The 5,975-nt window shown below is 35.1% G+C and overlaps 1 non-coding gene across 1 annotated transcript; it reads right to left on the bottom strand.

Annotated features, from left to right (window-relative positions):
* Nucleotides 1-5,635: 5,635 nt before the first annotated feature.
* On the bottom strand, nt 5,636-5,755 carry LOC150096326 (U6atac minor spliceosomal RNA). The gene has a single exon (XR_016550000.1). It is a non-coding gene; the product is annotated as a U6atac minor spliceosomal RNA (small nuclear RNA).
* Nucleotides 5,756-5,975: the final 220 nt, after the last annotated feature.

Genomic DNA, 5,975 nt, shown 5'->3' with positions numbered 1-5,975 from the left:
TTACTGAAAGAGATAAATGTGTTTGCAGCGTGACAATTATTGCTTGAAACAGATATCAATACAACAAATGTCGTCACTATATGTTTTTTCTGTGCACCAGAATCATCTAAAACATTTAGTATCAGACATCAAGGGAAAATCTGCCTTTCCATGTTTAATTACTGCCTTTCAGATCTGAAACTTATATGTATAGATAGGCTCAGGTGTTGGTGGTTATTCATAACAGTGCTTCATGGTACAAACAACAACAAGAGAAAAAAAAATTAATTTACTGAGCTTATTAACGTCTTGTTAGTTTTTGAACGAGTGTCATCAGATTACCATGGTGGCAAGCACACAGCATTCAACTACATAGTTGTAGAAACAACTGAAATTGTAACTGAAAAAGAACTAATGCCTTAACAAGGTACCATGTAGGAGATGAATAATCATAAAGTTAATCTGGAGAAGTTCAGGCTATATTTGGTCTCAGAATGACCGTCTCTCAGATTTTTGGCAAATTAGTATATCCATACCTGATGAGGTTGGGAAAATGTTTCATAGCTAATGCTAATTCTAAAAATAGTCTTTCACACCTACAGTGACCTTTATATAGCACAGATGTTATCTTCCATTTAATCCTCTGTGAAGGAATATCCAGAGCATAGACATGCCATGTAATTTTTGTATTCTTCAAGGCAGATGTTAACAGATCTACCAATCTGTCCAAAGTAGGCACAAAGAACTTTATACACTCAAGGATGTGCAAGAGGATGAAGCTGTTCTTTAGGAGAATGGATGAAGACAGATAACTAAATGAGTGTTTTGAAAGTGGCATGGAAATTATATGGTGGAGAACTTCAGCTATTTGGTCTGATGTACCTAGAATATAAGGAGTAGGAATGGTATTGATCTTGTGTGTTGGTTGCAGAAAGGGCATGCAGTATTTTAAGGATTGTAGCCATTGGTTAAGAAATCGTTGCAAAAGTGCCTGAACTCAGTTTCAAGGATGGATCTATTTGTATGAACAAATAGATCCAGCTCTATCTGTGTGTCGAGGATGCCATACTGTTGGGCTGGGTAGTGGGGTGATGTGGTGTGGTGATGTGTGGGTTTTCTATAAACAAACAAGGATAATGAATTCTTAATAGTCATGCCATGTGTCTAGAAAGAGGCGATATTGTTACATTCCTTTTCTTTCATGAAATGTATAATTTTTTGATGTTTAAATGCACCAAAAATGTATCTACCATATCAAGCTATGAGGTCAAATAGCAAACACATTTACACAGAGTGCTAAATTACTGGTTTATGTGTATATGTGTTGAGGACTTGGTTTTCCAAATAGAAATTGGCTTGTAATGGGGAAGAGGGGAGTCTCTTGCAGTCCCATCTAACTCTGTCTATATTTTTCTTTTCCATGAAAAAATAATCAGAATAAATAAGGCATCTGAATAATTCAAAATTTCAGAGGGGGAAAGTGGCTTAATAATGTCCACGTCCCTGTCAAGGGTACATCAGTAAACAATGAAGTAATGTCATTTCTGACATCATGGTCAGCTATGACATTTTTTTTTATTAATGTTTATTTATTAAATAATAATAAATTACTGTTTTAAAAGGAAGAGTATTTTTAATAAATAAGGAAGGGTTGTGTGTGTGTGTGGAGGGGGGGGAAGCAAGTGATTTGGATAAATGATTGGCCAGTTTGTAGGTGGGGTTGTCTATACTGTCAACTACTGGACAGTAGGGAAGGAAGGAGTGTTAGGTTTGCGAATTTTAGGGATCCTATATACAGTTGAACTTTGTTATAATGAGCACGGAAATAATTAGATCATGGCTGTAATGAGGGAAAAGGCTACAATTATTTTAATTTACACACATTCCTATAGAACTGCTCACTTTTATAATGATATAGCACACAAATTTTGGTAACTATGCAAACATTCTTAATTGCTTGGGTAGTTCTTGGAATTGACAAAATTGAAACGAGTGACTTAGCAATTATGACCTCCTGCATTGGATTACGGGCAGGATTATATCCTAATCTTGTCCTTGGGAACCATCCCCAGTCTACCTACATTTCCAGCCCCTCCTCCTGCACTCCACTCAAACATTGCCATGATTGTAAAATCAGTTAAAAACAAACCCTTCCATTGGAAACGTTTACTAAAAGAAAGTGTCTTGGTTTGCAAAAAAGTCAAAATTATTCATGAGTTAGAACATGGTGCAAAAAATGCATAAGCATGTAAAAAGTTTTCTTTTTCCTCTTCAACAGTATCAAGGCATGGAAGAATAAAGATGTTCACATATCGGCACTGGAAAACAACATAACCAAAACAAAAAAACATTTAGAAAGTTTAGAACTTGCAAATGCCAATGAAGCATTGCTTCAATTGTTCACAACACAAAGAAGTACTGGATTCTTGGTAGATGATCCAATCTTGAAAGCTCAAGCAGAAAAATTTGCTAAACAATTCAGATGCAGTGATTTTGTATGCAACAGTAGATGGCTGGATCAATTTAAAAACCAACATAACTATGTTATGTTGGATTTTAAAAAAGACTAACTGAAGTTGTGTTTATTATTAATTAATATTGTTTTTAATTATAGAGAAATAAACTATGTTTAATATTAAGTATATAGTTTTAAAATTATGGACAAGTAAATTGTTTTCAATATTAAGTGTATTGTAGTTTATACAGGGGACCTGTAAGTCATGAAGAGATTAAACATTTAATAACTTTTTTTTTTATGATGTTCTATTACAGCTATTAATGTTTCTGGCTGCAGTGCCCTAATTTTTTCACAGCTTTTCTCCTTCAGCTGTTGGATTGTCTGGGACTTGTTCATATACATCTTTTCCTTCAGGTAACCATTGGAGAACATTCATGCGGCATAACAGCCAGAAACATTAACAGCTGTCATGGAATATGCCATAGAAAAAGCCCATCTTTGTGAAGTCATAAATGGAAGGCATTTGCGCAATGTGGTTTTTTTTTTTCATAACTAATAACAAAAATCTCCAAGTTCTGTATTTCATTATAACAAAAAAGGAAAACAACTAAAAATAAATAAATAAATAATAAAAAAAAAAGTTACTGAATCTTTAAACCTCTTTGTGACTTATGGACACCTTGTACACACATATTCATATAAATAATATACAGGTATGTAATTACTTTTTTTTTTTCTCTTTAATACTTCTTTGGTTTTTTAAATCTATTTTTATAGAGTTACTGAGAATAAAAAAAAAATAGGTTGTAGATTTATAACTCATCACTGATATAAGAGTAATAGTTATAACAAGGAACTTTTGTCAGTCTCCTGGTGCTCATTATAACCAAGGTCAGCTGTATCTGAAATGCTTTCACATGATGTGTTTATGGATCTGCACTGCTTATTTTTCAGCAAGGTCATACCTTGATACTAGATGCAGAGGCACACATTTTTTGTGAAAGATGAAACAGTCAAAATGCAACTCTAGGTTTATTTTGGACCAAATTTTTTGGTATTTTGTATTTTCTGAAGGGACCAAAATCTAGCCACAGGGAGTTGCAGAAGAGATGGAAATAATTATGCAAACTGGTTATATCAATTTTTATTTGTACATGTTTATAATACTTCTCACTGTTGTGCACCCAATCAGAAAAAATGCAGTCAAACAATAATATTATTGGGTACTATCTCCTTTCTGCAAGAGCTTACACAAAAACAATAATTTCTGATGTGCTTTTCATGCAATGATAACAGCTTGTTATAACTTATATTGTGAAAGTGTTCCACAGTGTGAAATTTCACATACAAAGGTCATCTTTCATCTGATTTCCCCAGTCTACCTACATTTCCAGCCCCTCCTCCTGCACTTCACTCAAACATTGCCATGATTGTAAAATCAGTTAAAAACAAACCCTTCCATTGGAAACGTTTACTAAAAGAAAGTGTCTTGGTTTGCAAAAAAGTCAAAATTATTCATGAGTTAGAACATGGTGCAAAAAATGCATAAGCATGTAAAAAGTTTTCTTTTTCCTCTTCAACAGTATCAAGGCATGGAAGATACTATGTGCAATCTGTTGCCAGATTTTCTTGCCAATATACACATTACTAAACTATAACAGCTTTACAGTTAACAGCAAAACAGGACCAATAGCAGATTATGCACACTTCAGTATTCATATACTGCACCTTGATCATACTGTTTCACAAAATCTCCATGTTGCATTCATCATTGTTAATAAATAGCCACTGCACCTAGAAGTAACCCACTGAACTACAATTAAATATATTCGCTATAGAAAGTTCAAGTGATTACCCACAATGATATTCCAAAATTGCAGGTACTTAGAGTATTTACTTTCAGAGAGACATCACCCTAAACATCAATATAATAAAGGAATATAGGAAGATAAATAAAATACTCTGTTCTAATACATAAGGCTTTCACATCTGTATACTAATTAAAAAATTCAGCAACTCACTAAAAGATTTATTTTATTTTTTCAGGTGTAGTAACTGTGGTGTATATATATATATATTATTAACATCTGACCTCCATGGAGTCAGACTCATCGTGGGAGGTACACACTATTGCACACAATGCTCATCCAACTGTGCCTTAAAATGATTCAATGTGTCTACATTCACAACACACTCAGGCAATGCACTCCACTCACCAACCACTCTCCATACAAAGAACCTTCTCCTCACTCCTCTGTTCACGCTCTCTTTATGCAGTTTCCAGCAATGGCCTCTTGTTCTACTTCCCCATTCTATAAAAAATCTCTTTCATGTCAACCTGATAACTCCCTGACTAGCTTATATGTCGCAATCGTATTCCCCCCCCGCCACTTCTTCCTATTCACGCTTGGCAATTTACATTCTCTCAATCTGTCCTAGTACTCCACATTCCAAAGACCACAAGATTTGTGAATCTTCTCTGGACCTTTCTAACATATCCTTGTTACTTAGTGACCAAATCTGTGCACAATAATCACACACATAGTGATCCTATGACTATAAAATATGACTATAAGGGAGGTTCTGAGACTGCAGTAGCAAATTATAGACCAATCAGTATCTCAGGCATGGTGGTAAAAGTACTAGAAAAATTGGCAAAAAAGAGAATTCAAGAATGGTAGATAAAAATATGATATTGTATGAGAGTCAACATGGCTTTGTGAAGGGTTAGTCATTCTTTAGTAATTTATTATTATTATTGTTCCGGGAAACTCCAAGGAGTCGACAGACTCATCGAGGGAGGCCCTAACATCATCTGGAACAACTATTCAACATTCACACAGTATCTATCATATCTTGCCTTGAACTCATTCACGGTTGTAGCACCCACAACAGACTCTGGAAGCTTATTCCACTCATTCACCACTCTCCAAGTAAAAAATCTAGCTCTAACACCCTTGTCAACCACGCTCTTGCCCAGCTTCCATGCATGGCCCCTAGTCCTCCCACCACCAGTCATATTTTCAAAAATATCTTCTGGATCAATCTTATAAAAACCCTTCAGTAATTTCTATGTCTCAATCATATCACCCCTCCTTCGCCTATCGTCCAATTTCTGCAACCCACAAATCCTCAACCTATTCTCATAAGGTTCATTCCACAGACCTGCTATCATCTTGGTCACTCGTCTCTGTACCCTCAAAACTGGTTAAGTGCCGCGAAGTAAGTGGCAGTGCCTTAACCTTATATGTATTAGGCCCAGAGGCCGGTCCGTCCTTATCAAGGGGAGTGCTAACCTTCTCTCCTTTCATACAACACAATTTACTAACTTTTACTATTAATTATTAGTAAATTTACTAACTAAATTTACTAACTTTTTATAATAGACTAAAAGTTCAGTTGGATAAAAGAAATGGCTACACAATGATTTTGCTAGATTTTGCAAAGGCATTTGACAGAATACCACATGGAACTCTGTTATGCAAATTAGAACAAATGGGGATGGATGTGACACTGGTTAAGTGGATAAGAGGGTGGA

Source organism: Typopeltis vanoorti, chromosome 19 (genome assembly GCF_054136105.1).
Source record: "Typopeltis vanoorti isolate ZY-2024b chromosome 19, IOZ_Tvanoo_1.0, whole genome shotgun sequence".
Taxonomy (NCBI): domain Eukaryota; kingdom Metazoa; phylum Arthropoda; class Arachnida; order Uropygi; family Thelyphonidae; genus Typopeltis; species Typopeltis vanoorti.
This window is presented reverse-complemented; position numbering and strand designations above follow the sequence as displayed.